The sequence below is a fragment of the Condylura cristata genome, unplaced genomic scaffold, assembly GCF_000260355.1.
Source record: "Condylura cristata isolate star-nosed mole 26May11 unplaced genomic scaffold, ConCri1.0 scaffold00038, whole genome shotgun sequence".
Taxonomy (NCBI): Eukaryota; Metazoa; Chordata; class Mammalia; order Eulipotyphla; family Talpidae; genus Condylura; species Condylura cristata.
The window spans coordinates 6,053,391-6,069,962 of NW_004567139.1; positions in this window are offsets into that span (position 1 = coordinate 6,053,391).

A 16,572-nucleotide genomic window follows, 5' to 3' on the forward strand; every position below is an offset into this window, starting at 1 on the left:
CAGGATGGCTTTCTAGAGGCGATTCCTTTTTTTCTCACAGCAGGGTGGAAAGCCAGCTGAGGGTGTGGTGTCCCTGCCTGCCTTCTCCGCACACACATCCTCCTTGAGGTGTCTCAGCATACCAGAGGTGTGGTTAATTGAGTATCACTCCACCCATCGTGTCTTCTTGGCCAACCTCATATGACCCAAACTCTCATAAACAGATCTGGCTGTGGCAGGAATGATGGAGATATATCCAGTGTCCTCTGTTGTTTGCCCCAATAGACTGTGGCATGTTCCTGCCCACAACAATCTACCTTCAATTAGATCACCATGCTCAAATCAATTTCTTGAAGGTTTCCTATTCAGGTATCCCCCTGACCCAAGCAAGTTTCTTGGGTGATGCCTGACACCATCACCATCAGATGGATGGCAAAGGGCCACTAAACCCCCATTACAGAATTAGGGGAGGTCTCACACAGAGACTGCATGGTGCTTCCCCAACATCACAGCCAGGAGAGCCAGCTTCTCAACAGATGCTGTTCAGGCTTGTCCCAAATACAGTCACACAGTGGAGTCACCAGTGTCCCAAGACAATTATTGCAGTCTTAAGAAGCTTGTGAGGTATAATCAAGCTCAGAATCCAAATTCTTTCTCTGGTGGGGATGATATTGCAAAGACCATCTCTCTCCAAATACACATTCATCCCTACAGAAAAGCACATGAAACTCCTATTTCCACCCCGGTTAGGTTGTCAGCTTTCTCCTTTGTACCAGCCTAGTCTCATGGACCATGGTCCTGAAATGTTACTCTAGTGAGTACACATTCAAGGAACACTCACCTCAAGGATCAAAGGGGACAATCAACCTGCAAGCTGAGAGCAAATCTATTGCTGTAGACTTATACAGATAGACACACAGATGTGTACACACACATACATAGATTCATAGATTTTTGTCTTTCTTTTCTTCATTTCTGTCCTTTACCCACAATGCCTCCACAAAGCTATCCCATGTAAAGCTGTAACTGTTGCATTCTAGTTTCTCTTCTAATTTTAGAATTGAATAACCCTAGATTTAACTGGTATTGAGATCAACCGACCCTGTAGGTCACAAAAGAAATTCCTCACTGACCTGTCAATTGCTCAACTCAACTATAAAAGAATTTGAGTCTTCTTTGTTAATGTCTTCATCTAGGGTAAAATTTAAGAAATGGCTTTCCATCCTTCAAAGATGTCATTTAAATGCCATATAGTCAGCCTGTCCACAGGCTGGTTTAACTGAGGACTTCACTCTTCCTCCCCGAACTTTCTATAGTTTAGCTATATAGCGGAACCCCTATAATATGCAATATCTTGTGACTCGAAGCAATGAGAAGACATTTCTGTGTAGCTAAACAGCTACTTTGAGCTCTCTCGGATACCATGCAAGTTTTAGAGGAAGATGAAGCCTTTGACTTGTAGAAGGACTTATATCCTTCCTACCCATATTCAAATCTCCATCTTATGGATAACAATTGTTGGTCACCTATGTTTGCTTTAATTGTTTTACCTGCAATAGTTCAATAGTTCATCTACTTGTGTCTGTCTTCTATGTGAAAAAGACATTATTCTGAAAGTAACATTTAAAGAAGCATAAGCTAAAGGCAAGCTTTCTCACTGTCCAAGGCCACTCTAGATCTGTCAATTCACAGGAAGTTGTTCACAGGACTCTCTCTTACCACCATCACTACCACACCACACCACACCATCACCACCATTATTATCACCACCACCACCACAACCCCCCTCACCACCACCACACCACACCACACCATCATCACCACTATTACCACCACCATACCACACCATCATCACCACACCACCACTACCACCACCACCATCAATACCACCACCACCACACCGCACCATCATCACCACTGCTACCACCATTCCCATCATCACCAATTTTCAAGGCATAAGTCATTTCTTTCCACACTGAAACTGTGACTGAAACAGCTCAAAGTATCTGCCAGAGGGTGTGTCCTAGCCAAAGGCAATTAAAGTCCCTACAGAAATCCTGTTCTCAGACTTGGGGACCCTGACATGCCACTGGAATTTGCCTAAAGGCCAGAATCAACAATAGCAGAACTCCCAGCGGGAAGTTCAGCATTTCCTCCAGATGCTCTGCCCCCTCTGACTGCTGTACAAAGTGCTTCTTGCAAAAGGATGCCATGAATTCGACCCAAAGACCCTACATAGATCCTTTCCACGGTCAACCAAAATTGGTCACCGCCATGGGCAATCTGCTTCCATTTATCTCCATTTTTAGGACTGAGGAATTCAACTCTCTTGTCATAACACTGAAACAGTTGCCTTTGGTATACATCCTCCTTTATTAAAATTTCTTACTTGCTGACATCCTACTTTCTCTATTTTACTTGCTATTCAGTCTTTAAGAAAGTACACAGAAACTAAAAATATCACCATCACAGAATTCTAGGCAAGTTGTAGGACAGGAAAGCTTGATTTAATTTGGTGTGTTACATCAACGTAATGGATGAGGAACATGTTCCTGAGATGGAATGTGTTGCAGAAGGAAATCAATCAGAGAACTGATGGAGAAACCAGACTGCCTTCTAGGTTCTTCCAAGTTTTAACAGTCACAGAGTGGCTTCATTGTTTAGTTTAGAGTAAATTCCCACTGCATTGGCAGAAAGATGGAAAAGGATGATAACACTAAACAGGACTTTTTAATAAATAAATTTCCAGTTGTTCTTTATAATCTCAAAACCCAAATTATCCAATTTGGGAGGACTTTGGTAGTATGTACATTTGCACACAAGGGAGGAGACTCAGAAGTGATCAAAACACATGATTAGTGTTCTGGAGGGATGAGATATTGAAGAGAAATTAAAGAGGATTTTCTAGAAGTTCTGCAATTTAGCTAAAGTCTTAAAAACAAGGTAGTCACTAAAAATTCATCTTAAACTCTGAGTCCACAGAGTTAAGAACCAAAATCCTGTGAAGACAGACAACAGGGGTAAGACCACAAGCTAAAACTATATAAAACACACAAATACCTTCTTTGCTTACCCAAGTGCAAAGATTTGGTAGGGTAAGTCGGTAACTGGGTTAAAGTGACTTATGTTAGCAAAATAATAAAGAAATATAGAACATATCAATTGCTTACTTTTTACATTGATTATCATGCTTGGACAATCAGAAAATGTGTGCTCCAAGATTCCATTTGTAACATGCTTCTCTTCCTTACTTGGCTTTTTAATATCTTTTTTAAAACATTTCATTGATTTATGAATATCAGAACTAGAGTGTACACTAGAGGTGCAGGGGTGAGAGGATTCATCAGAGACAGAGTGGGGAGCAGAACAGGCCGATAGACTGAAATCCACTGCTGAGGGGAGCAGCGGGGAGACAGGTGAGGTCTGCTGCACCATATGGGCCACTCCCTGGCCAGGGACCTTGTGATAGCTTGATAGCTGCTGAGACTTGAACTCCTGCACTCCCCCAGGGAGTCCCTGCTACTTCCTTTTGCTAAGAGAATGACTCCAAAGGTGGTGTGATTCTTTTAAATGCAAGAAACAAGCTAGCATAAAAGAAATGCGCCTGACTATGTGGAGACGAGGGCTGGTACTGCCATCTTGCTCTGCTTCTTAATACTCAAAAATGTCTGTTTTCATTCCTCACATATGGGGGGCGACTAGCTTGAGACGCTCTTCTTCTAGACATTCTTACTAGGAAGACGAAGCCACACCCTCAGCTGTTACTTGTGTGCTGTGGTTCAATCGCTCTCAAGTCTACTTTCCTCGTCCTTGCCACGCTGCTGAGTCCCAGGGCTGCATCTGGCCATCTGGGAAACATCTCCAGTTAGGTGTCTGAAATCACCTCAAACTCAATATCACTGCAGTCAAAATGAAGTTTCCTTCACAACAGGGAAAAGAGGGTCCCATTACATGTATATTCCTGGAGCATCTGCAGTTGGAAATAGCATCCAAGTGCTTCCTTTCCATCTTACCCTTCATCTCCTCCACTTCTCTGGCACACAGGGCTTAGTGTTAGTTTGGTAAGCTCAGCTCATTCCAAACATAGGGGTGTCGTGCTTACATTTCACCTTATCTAGGTGTTTCTCTGACCTTTGCACATAAAAGTTCTGATAAGCACATACCTCGCAATTAGATGTCAGATCCTCCAAGAAAATTTTTCTGACTTAAACTTCCCCTCATACCTTCATTTCACTCTCTGTCATTCATTCTTCCCTGCTCTGGGGTCTTCACTAGTTAAACTTCTTCTACATGTTTAAAAGTTTGTATGCCTTCACACAAGTGGGAACTTTGCCTGCCTTAGTCACAGCTTTTGGCACATAGTAGGCATTCACTGAATATTTGTTGAATAAATTGATAAATAGATATCCCATGAATCATCTTCACCCACAGACCTTCTCTTCCCGTCTTCTCTTTTCTTTGGCAAATGTCACTGTCAATCACCTACTTATGCTGACCGAAAAAAAAAAGCAGTTCATTCTAGACACTTTCCTCCTCTTTCATCCCAAAAATGCACCTGCTGAAAAATGGCTCAAATCTGACTCCAGCTTATCCCCTTCAGGACACTGCCCACATAGAGGATTTCTCTTTGCTTGCCATCACTAGAACCCATCTGATTTCAATTCTCCCACCCAATGGAACCTTTCAAATTAACAACTAGACCTTTGTAAACCCGAATTAGGTGCTATCACCACCTATCTCAACCATCGTGAATGATTTCTCATTATTATAATATGATTTTGCTAATGATTTTGATAATATGAATTCCTTATCATGTCCTATAAAGTCTCTCATGAGCTGGCTCCTCTGTGCCAGCCCAGGCTCTTTTCCTGCCATCTCTTGCTTATGAACTTCAAGCAGAGGGAGTACAACCTCCCTCTGCTACCTGGGGCTATGCTCAATGCATTGCCCTGCCTGGAAGGTGCATCCCACCTGCATGGATCTGCTATGTGATAGATACTAGCTACTGTAGTGCAGACTTAGCTTAGTCATTTTTCATCTTGTTTGAGGTGCCCCCATCTTTTGTAGGACTTTTCTCGAAGTCATAATACTCTTCACATGCATGTTGACTTCTGCTCTGTGGTCTCTAAGGAAGGATGTCTTCCTCACCTTCATAGTCTTTTCATCTAGCATAGGGCCTAAAAGTTAGGAGTTGCTTTGAAATGTTTGTTCTTGTTAAAGAAATGAATAGAGAGATATCAATGAATCTAGAAGAGAAAAAAATGGGTGGTGTTTATCAATTAAAACTCTCTGGGATTTCTGGTTGACAGCCTGACTTCTGACTAGAAGGCAGCATTTAAGTGCTGAAAAGAGCATCTGTTTTGGGGCATGTGTAGAGAGCTCTTGTAATCATTGCAGAATGTGATAAAGGTGCCACACCTTAGCTCTGCCAGCTCCCAGCCCTCCTAACTTTTTTGTTGTTGTTGTTCATACAGAACTGGAGTACAGGCCGAGGCTCAGGGGCGGCAAGAGGCTTCACCAGAGACAGAGTAAGGAGCAGAACAGGCAGATCGACGAGGTACACTGCTGAGGGGAGCAGTGGGTGGGGCAGGAGAGGTCTGCGGCACCATGTGGTCACCTCCGGGGCAGGCGGAAATCGAACTCATGTGGAAGTGGATTTAGCTTTTCAGTGTTGTGCTTTAACCCGCTACGCCACCAGGGAGGGCCAGCCAGCCCTCCTAACTTTAACCATTTAAAATACCATTTGAATGGGATTAGTCTCTCCAGCTCTTCTATAGCATATAGTCCTTTACTTTTTACTTTAAGCACTGAAACGAGACTTGTGCTTCAAACTCTACTGGGTTTGAAACTGGACTTGCTTTTCTTTGTAAACAATAATAAAATTGGACAAAATAGACATGGTGCTCATTTTCAGGCCCTGGAAAATAAGCTGCTCTGGACTGAGATTCTAGAGGCAAGAGAAATGCATGAAGTAAGGCCCACATTCATGTGGGCTCTCTGCTGTAGGCGATACGCCAACCATGACCCAGACAAGAGGAACCCAAAAAGCAAGAGTGACCGGCTTAGCCTGAAAACACCGACACAAATGAAGATTTCAGACACGATACTAGAAAAGTGTGGAAATGCATAGGAGGGGGGAGAAAAGGAGTGAGGGGTGGAGGATTCTCCGTAGGACTTTGGCTAAGACCTAGGGTGTGTGGTGAGGCCTGTGGAGTATTCTCCGTAGAACTTTGGCTAAGACCTTGGGTGTGTGGTGAGACTCCATGAGGCTCTGAGAGGCTGTACCAGCAATGAGAATGGAGGGAGACTCCATGGGTCACAGAGTAGTGAGAGGTATTGGAATTTTGTCCCATTCAGACATCAAGAAGGACCATTCTGGCAGGTGACTGGAACACTTACGTAGGAATAAGGTCCGTGATTGAGAGCAGGGGTCAGCAAACTATGGCCCAGGAACTGACGATGTGTTTTTGTAAATAAACTCTTATTGGGACACAGTCATGCTTACTTGTTTACTATTTTTATGGCTGCTTTCAAGCTACAATGTCCAAAGTTGAGTAATTGGAATAGAAACAACATCACTCATAAGTCTGAAATAATTATCAGCAGATCATTTAGGAAAGTTTTGCCAACTCTTTCCAGCACTAGTTAGGAGCTAGCTGAGAGTCCTCTAACAAAAACAAAAACCAAGCTTCAGTAGACTCAAGGAGAATGTTATTTTGTATATTACAGTATATGATTTTCATACCAGAAGACAATCTAATTCCCCTTAAAGGAAAACAATATAGCCCACACTCCCTACAAATATCATTTAGAATATCCATCAAATGATTGAGAAAAACAGGTAGATACAAAGGAAAATGGGGAAGACTTTTCTTTCCTCTCCCTCTTTGTTCTAACTCAGGCTCCCTGGTCCGCCTATTAAAATGCTAATTTCACCTGAAAACACCCTCACAGATACACCCAGGGGAGATGTTTCATCTATTCCTCTGCTTTCAGACTCAAATTCTATTATGTGCATATATCATGAACCCTATATCAAATATTATCTGTAAGAGTTATTTGTCTTTTAATGGAATTAAAGAAAAATAGCTAACATTTTATTTTATACCCACACACTTAGTATTTTTGATACATTTCTCTCTTTCCTGTACAAGCAGTTTTCCATTTTCTATTATTTGACCTTTGGTATGAGTATATTCCTTAGTATTTCTTCTAGTTTATTCTCTTAATGATGTCTTTTTTACATCCTCATTCTTACAGACTATTTTTACTTGATAGATAATTATGCAATGATCCATTTTATTCCTCTCATAACTTTAAATATGTTGGCTCATTGTCTTCTGCTCTCTACCATTGTTTATATTTATCCTACTTGGAGTTTGGTCAGCTTCTTGGATATGTTTTGCCTCTCTCTCTCTCTTTCTGTCTCTCTTCTCTTTTTTTCTAAATTGGAGATATATTGACCTTTTCCTTCTTCTGGGATCCTGGTTATATTTGTTACTCATTTTGCTATTTTCCACTAACCACTGAGTTGTTTTCTTCATCCTCTACTCTTTAGTTTTGATCATTATTGGCATGTGTTCAAGTTCATTCACTCTTTTTTCTGTTAATTCCTATCAGTTTAGTATCTTTCTTTTTTTAATTTGCAGTTCTAGAAATTTCAAATGGTTTCCTTTCTTATGGTTTACACTTCATTCACTCTTTAAGACTATGTATATTTCTGGCCCTCCCTGGTGGTGCAGCGGATTAAAGCACAGCACTAAGAAGCTAAAGCCACTTCCACATGAGTTCGATCCTCGCCTACCCCGGAGGAGATCCACATGGTGCGGCAGACCCCTCCTGACCCGCCTGCTGCTCCCCTCAGCAGTGTACTTCCTCGCCTGCCTTTTCTGCTTCCCACTCTGTCTCTGGTGGGTCCTCTCACCCTCCGCATCTCTGGCCTGTACCCCAGTTCTGTATAAATGAATAAATAAATCATTTTTAAAAAAATAAAGACTATATTTCTTAAGTAAATGTTTGATATATGTTTTAAGTCCTTATCTCTTATTTTCAACATCTTATTTAGGTCATCTGGGGATTTATTTCTGTGGTTTGCCTTTTTTTCCCTTCATGATGGGTCACGTTTTTCTGCCTCTATGCCGTTTGAACTGGAACATGAGTCTTCTGCCCTTGTTCTGGCATTTACATCATTGTCTCCCTTTGGCCTTGGACCTGAATGATATCACCTGGTGTCTGGTTTATAGACTTAGAGGTGGAAGACTGAGCCAATCACTCATATAAATCTCTCTCTCTAAATGTGTGTGTGTGAGAGAGAGAGAGAAAGAGAGTTTGTTTTCTGTGGAAAGTCTGAGTAGTACAGTTCTTACATTTGTTATTTAAGTTAAATGAAGTTGTACAACACTTACTGGACTAAGTGACTATAAAAGACTACAGAAGGAATAAAATGGATGAGTAAAAATAAGTCTCCCTTCCCCCAATCAGAAGAAATGAAAACAGGAAGAAACAACATATGGATCAAATAAGAAACAAGTAGCAAGATAATTGACTTCTACATGACCAAATCAATCATGATATTAGGTGTGACTAGACTAAACACATTTTGAGTGTTCACTAAACTGAACAGAAAAGAACAACCAACCATGTACTATCTGAAAAAAAAAAAAAAAAAAAAACTCATGTAGAGTACCTGTACTTTAAATAAAAACAGGTTGAGTAAACATCGCTAGCAAATATGTTCAACATTTATAGTCTGTGAATACTTTCTTTAACAATTGATTTTCTTGGCTTGGTTATGGCTTCTAAATGGAACACTAACGTATGCTATCTAAGCAACTACATGGGTAGGTAGGTAATTAAGTGGACAGGCAGACAGATGATAGATAGATAGATAGATCAATAGACAGATCGATGGATGCTAGATAGATGAAAGATAGATAGATCGATGAATGATAGATGAAAGATAGATAGATAGATGATCGATAGATAGATGATCGATAGATAGATAGATAGATAGATAGATAGATAGATAGATAGATAGATAGATAGATAGATAGATAGAAATAGATGAACATATCATTTCCCCCAAAACATAAATGAATGTATTACTTGGGATCTTCCTCTGTCTTCACAATTCCAAAAAGCCTTTGTTCATCTCTTGTGGCAGCCACCACCCACCATGTTATTCTTTTTTGTTTGCTTTCATGTCTTATCTTCCTTCCTAGATTTAAAGTTCACTAAGAGTTCAAACACTGAACAAGTATTTATTGAATACTTAGTACTCAATAAACATGTCAGATATTGAACATCCAGCTAGGAACAAGTTTCACCATTAGTTTATAACCTAGTGGAGGGAGGTGACAAAGAAGTAGGCAGTTATAACAAGTTTATTGTTACATAATAGATATATGATAGATAAATCAATGAGTGAATGAATTGATTTTCTGATTTAATGTTTATAATGTCTAAGTGAAATTTAACCATCCTCTGAAAAATCCTGAGGCATCTCTATGTATGTGCAGCTGCCAGAGAGGAAAAGAAAATGTCAAGCGGGAACTAAAACCCCTTAATAGGATTTGCCCTAAAAACTTGGCATTTCATACAGCAACAAAGTAAAGGCATTCTACAGTCTACTCAGTGGAGCACTAAAATTATCTTTCAAATGCATCACATGAACGATACTGTCTTTGTTGTTCTTTAGCCTTCATTTAATTGTAAAGAAGTATGGTCTCGTGTTTTGTTCCATAAAGAGGAAAATAATCCATGCACTTTGCCATCCAATGAAAACAACTCAGTATGAGGTCTAAATTTCTGAGTATCTCCATTTCCTTTAATTCTAAGTTTTTGTTTTTGCTTTGTTTTGAGGATTTGGCGTTAAATCAAACTTGAGTCTTAATGAAGATCTTGCATAGTATTGCTACTGTTGTTCATGTTAGAGTAGGTATCCAGCAGAAACTTGAAAGAGCATCGATTCATTATGTTGTGGCTTTGGCAATGACCAAGAAGCAAGAATGCAATGTCACTTCCTGTAACACTACACAGAGAGCCAACATCACAGTCTCATGGAGGAGAAACAGCGGGAATGAAACAATATGGAGTTTGGAATCTACTCATCAGAACACACAGTCCTGAGTATTTCAGGAAGGGTTGGAAACTGACTTTCAAGAAGTCAGTAACTTTTCAACAGAACTGTTTTTTTTTTTGGGGGGGGGGTACCCAACAGACAGAACTGTTTTTTAATTCATTTCAGTGACAAGGCTCATCAGCCCCAATTGTAATGTTCTTCTCTGCCCGCAGGCACTGTCCTTTAAGGACAGTGACACACATCACCACAATAATTTGCTTAATTAGTGATAGTCCACCAAGGTAGCAGCCTCCAATTTGCATCATAACCAACAGATTACAATGGTTCTAGGTACATCATTCCTCTGATTAGGAGAACATTTGAACATATTCTTGCCTTTGAAATTATTATCGTCTGGAAAGAAAGAAAAAGGTTTGTGTCCAACAATTTTAAGTAGGGAGAAAGCAACAGTGTCACACTCTAGGTCACACCATATCTAGTATAGGTAGAACAAGGTGGGGAAGGCCCCGTGAAGGGAATTGAGCCAGGACATGATAGGGGAATTTAGATGTTCAACCAGGTTGAAAATGCAGTATTGACGATAGACTGGAAACACTGACCCAGGGAAGAAATCCAGAGAAATGAGCAACCTGAGCAAATCTAAACAGTAAGAAGTAAGTCAGTACATCCAGGAAAGGCTAAGTAGGACTTGAATGCCCAAACTAAAAATATCTACATTTTGGAATGCTGAAATATGATCCTTGGCATGGCACTGATGTTTATTACATTATTACACCCCAAATCGATATCTATGTCACCTCATGAACTCTCAGTATGAATACAGGGACACAGATAATCTTATCAAGTTTAGGCCTTGGCCAATTGAGCATGCCTGATAAATGTAAACCTCAGAATCCAACTTATAGCTCTCTGACACTAAAATCTGTTTTTCCTTAGTCTCTCTGCTTGGCAAGGAATATAGTTATCCAAGGACTCAAATGCCAGGAGGAAAAAAAAAAATCTATTTGATGAAAGATGTCAAGGAAATTTCCAGAAGTAGTGCCGGGCAAAGAATGTTCACCAGTTGGCTTCCCCATTTCTATACAAATTATACATGTGGGCCCTCCCTGGGGGTGCAATGGGTTAAAGCACAGCCACATAAGCACCAGTTTGATCCCCAGCCAGTGAGTGACCCACAGGGCACAGCAGACCTCTCCTGTCTCCCCGCTGCCCCCCTCACCAGTGGATGTCATGAATCTGGCTGTTCTGCTCCCTACTCTGTCTCTGTACCATCTCCTGACCCCTGCACTTCTGGCCTGTACCACAGTTTTGTATATATAAATAAGTAAATCTTTCAAATAAAAGCAAATTATGCATGCCAAGCATGGCACTTTAGATATGAGAATATTTTCTCAGACATGAGAGATGGTCGTTGTTTTTTTGCAAAGTAGCTTGAGACCACTTTTACGTTTTTGTTTTGTTTTGTTTTTAGATTTCTTTTTTATTATTTACACACACAAGAACTGGGGTGTTCTTGTATTTATGCACACATAAGGTGTCCAAAGGTGCAGGAGGTAAGTGAGAGGATTCACCAGAGGCAGAGTGGGGAGCAGAACAGGCAGATCTACTGAAATACACTGCTGAGGGAAGCAGAAGGGAGACAGGAGAGTCTGTCTGCACCATGTCACCTCCCTGGCCGGGCATAGAACTCAAGGCACAGGAGAGATATTGCTGAGACTTAACCTCTAGGCCAACAGGGATGTCCCCAATCTTTCTCTTTTGTCCATCTTTCTCTTTTGTTTCTCAAGGCTTCTTAAGGTTTCAAAATTCCCACTTTTTTTTTTTTTTTTTTTTTGTAGCCTGAAAGAAAAGTAGGTTATGTTAACACCATCTGGAATTAGCTGTCAAAATGCTTTTTTTTTTTTTCTTAACAGTTTAAAAGAAAACTTGGTCAACAAGTCCATTAGGACAGCAGGACCGATGGAATCCTCAGTGCAATTAATCTGGAATCTGCTCTGGCCCCATTGAATAATAAGAGCTATCACACAGCTGTGATGACCTAACTCTTCAAGCCATTATAGACAATAATAATAACCTCAGAAAAGTTGAATCCAAGAAATTGAGCATGTAACTTGGGAGAAAATTGCCTAGACATACCCCTCTTTGTTTTTCTGGAATGAAGACATGGGAGGGAGTATTTAGGGGTGCAAGAGTACCAGATTTGTAGAATGTACAGGGTATGCCTTTCCGTCCCATCCCACTGTGAAGAAAAAAAATACTATCTTAATTTACCAAATGAACAGTATTACTCCCAGATGTTTTCTTCTTTCCTAAAGTGTAGTGCATACTTGAGTTGGTACTGAAAATGGAACTCAGAGCACCCTAAAATCAAACCACTCATTTTACTCCAGTTGGGTCCAATCCACAGTATCTATATGAAAGTTGAAACTGAAAAGAATAAACATGAACTTCAGTCTTTTTCTTGTCATTGAAGTGACACTGTCTTCCAACATCATACAGGTTTCAGGTATAACTCACTATCCACTAACACCTCATGTGCTGCATGAAGTTCACCATAGAAAGTCCCATTCCACCCTTCACCACATCACTGGCCCCTCTCCCCTCTGACTCTCTCACAACCCCCAAAACCCCCAGAGAGCTTCAGACTTTGCTGACAGCTCCAGAGAGAGAGATTGTAGTGGGATAAAATAAGGATTGCGCAGACAGCTAGCGGAGTAGCATCTAGCTATTCATTTATTTCTACAATCAATAAAGAGCACAAATTTGCATCATTTTTTCCCCTGAGATCACAGATCAGATGCAAGATTTAATTTGCCACAGATCAACTTGGAAAAAAAGCTATTCCAGAAAACTTTCCAAGCAAACTGCAGGAAGAGAACGAATGGAAGCATTTGTTTTCAGGAAACAATTTCTGATCTGTCCCCTTTGCAAACCTAAGGGCAGCCACGTTGAATCTGATTGGTGGGGGCAGGATGAGAAGTGGATTGGGGACCAGGAAAAAGGCAGTCTGGGTCTGAACCCCCTGCTGTGGGTCAGATTCGATTGCTAAGTCTCAGGAAACCCTGAACTCTTTCTCCTGGATATTAAACTGAGATTTGAAACTAATGAGGGCCAGAGTATAGAAGCGAGCTGGAGAGCACGTGCAGCTAATTTTTCATCCAAAGGAGCCAAAGGGACTTTGGGACATTTCCACAGGGCTCTAAGCTAGGAAATTTACCCTAAAACTTAGGTGGGGAAAACCAGGGTTCTTCCTAACAGCACGAATATTAAAAGCGCTGGTCACTTCTCTCACTTCTGGGAGATTATATTAAAATCAGGTTGGAATTTCCAGCCCCAGTGAAGGTCAACCTAACTCTTTTGTGAAAATTTGGTGAGGAGCAAAAGGATTTCTCTAATGGGTACTCATCCTAACCCACTTAGAGGGTCTTCTTTCACATTTAGAATTCATATCCTGTGCATATTTTCATCAGGAAATTCTTGCTAAGGTGAAGAAGGAAATCAGCCATGCAATCTCCTTATCTCGTCAGTCAAGTACCAGATTGGGCACCCTCTATGAACAGTCTCCTACTTTGGTGGGAGGAGCTTTGGAGGGTGGGATGTGAGGAAAAACAGGAATTCATTTGCTCTCAAAGAATTCTGGTCAGGGATCTCTGCGAGGGCAGCCGCTCGCTGAGATCTATTGAAAGGCTGAGCCAGAAGGTAACTATAGTATAGACCCCAGTTGTCTGAAAGCTGTAAAGTGAAACACCTGCCTTGTCTGTAGATACCAAACCAGGCTAAATCTCAGCATCACAGGTAGAACTTAAAAACGCAGACCAATGCAAGAGAAGCTCTGAGTGCCTGACCGTTCCTTGTTATACACAGGTGACTTGCAAATTCCCCTGATAATACCAACGCCCAACCAGTTTTGGAAAATAATTACCTAATTTATAAAACATCAGACATCTGGGGATATAGTAACATTGGAAAGATGTTTTCATTTTTTTTAATGCATCCAGAACTGGGGTGCAGGCCAGAGATACAGGGGTGGTGAGAGGATTCACTAGAAACAGAGTGGGGAACAGAACAGGCAGATTCATGAAGTACACTGCTGAGGGGAGCAGCAAGAAAGCAAGAGAGGTCTGCTGCACCATGTGGGTCAGCTCCCTGGCCGGGGATCGAACTTGCGCTGATATGGCTGCAGCTAGCATCACTGTACTCTGCTTTAACCCATTATGCCACCAGGGAAGGCTAGGAAAGATGTTTTTAAATGTCCTACTAGGTCATCATGAACCTATAGAAAAGTCCCAATCTAGGGTAATAGACAAGAATAGGGTTCACGTAGCAGACAATAACACACTTGACAAATATAAATCTTTACAAATTAAAATGAACAAGCTCTATGCTTTGGACTAAAGAGGACATCAGTGCACACATACCTGTAATAAAGACGTGACAGGTGGTTGCTTGTGTCTTCACTGTTACAGGGTTATAAATATATACAGCAGGGCAAGGCAAACTTCCATGAAAAGTCAAGTGCAAGTCTTTTAGTCACTGCAGGCCAGACACTTGCTGTCACAACTGTTCAACTGTGTGGCTACTACAGAAGAAACCGCAGATGGGGCAGAAACACATGAGCATGGTCTCTGGGACCGATAGCTGAATGACACCTAATTTCCTGGGCACATAAAATATTTTCTTTTCAATCAATAGTGTCATTTTTTTAAATGATTTGTTTATTTATGCATACAGAACTGGGTACAGGCTAGAGGAGCAGGGGGTGAGAGGATTCACCAGAGGCAGAGAAGGAAGCTGAACAGACAGATGGCCAAAATGCACTCCTGAGGGGAGCAGCAGGCAGGTCAGGAGAGGTCTGCTGTGCCCTGTGGGTCACTCCCTGGCCAGGGATCAAACTTGCACTGAAGCGGCTATAGCAAGCTTCATGGTGCTACGCTTTAACCCATTGTGCCACCATGGAAGGCCATCGACATAAAGGTCATTCTTAGCTGAGAGTCATACAAAACTCTGGCTGTGGACAGTCCAGCAGCGCTGAGACTGTGCTATGAGACCGAAGAGCAAAGCCACAAAGCTTACTTGTCTTGCATCACCAAAACCTTGTATCAGTGGAACTACAACATGATTGAAAACTGGAGGGGAGATGTTCTTGCCCCCGAAACACAAAGACAAAATAAAACCAGCAATTACAAAGACCCAGGAACTCCCTGGAGGTGATGGACTTGTCGATTCCCTGGCCCTTGGTGATGGTTGCATGGGACTTGCCTTTGTCCGAACATCACCTTGCATGAACTGAAGATGCATCACTCCATGGTATATCGATTATTCTACATAAAAGCCCTCAGACAAACAGGCGACAGGTTTGATTAGAACACGGCGCTTCATCTGTCAACTACAGGGCCCCAGCGAGGGCTTGTCATGTCCAGGGCAGCAGACAGAACTCACTCATCTGTGAACTTGCAACACCAGATCCTGGCATCTGCCAGGAGTCTGTCCCCTCATGGTGCACTGGGTGTGTGCTTTAGAGATGCACCTGCCACTCAGACGGAGTATCTGGCCGTCTTTTAAGGTTTGCCCAGTCCCTGATGCAAAGAACATCTGATTTTCAGAATGATGTAAATCCCAGCTTTGCCTGCCAGTAAATTCATGTACATCATGTTAACATCAGGTTTATATTAAACATGTACATTAAGGATTGGATTGGAAGATTAAATTGTTCGCCTGCGGCCCAGCTGCAGAGGGAACAGCCACCCCCACCCCCACCACCCACCTACCCACCAATAGCCCTGCACAGGGGAGCCATCCCTGCACTGTCCTCAGGGAAGCTGGGTGGGCTCAGTCCACCCTGGCGCCCTTACCAACCACCAGGCCAGGCAGAGACTTAATGCATGACACTGGAGGTCACGATTCGCTCCAACCCAAATATTCCACATTGGTGTATTTTCCCCAGCACTGGTATTTTCCTATCCACAAGAACTCTTACTTTGGATTATTTTGATTCAAATCAGTCCGATGGCAAGGCTGGTGATTGTACAGCAGGGTTAACCGTGCAGCAGGAGACACCCTAGCTGGTTCTCAGTCCTAAGGGACATGCCGTCTTTACACTCGGCAATTCAGACCTAGGGAGACCTGGAGCTGGAGGAACACAGGCTGGCTGCCTCAGGGCCAGGTCAGCCTGCCACGCAGCAGGACTCGCCAGGGGTCTGCAGAACGAATGTTTTCAGGGGCCCGGGAGCCACTGCCAGAGCCGCCAAGCGAGGTGGCTGGAGGAGAGGGAGAAGAGGGCGCTGTGAGGCGGATGATTCATTAAGTCTCGTCTGAGTGTCAGATGTTCGCCTTCGATGCTATTGCCTCCGACTTAAATCATTTTTAAAGAAGTGCAGGAAAAAGTGCTGAAAGGCACCTCGCTCTGTTCCCTCACTTGAAAAACACTGTCTGCCTGTGCCCTGTGGTAAAACTTTGCATTTTGGCGAGACACCCTGTGTGGGGCTGTGCTGGAACTGGATTTTTTTTTTTTT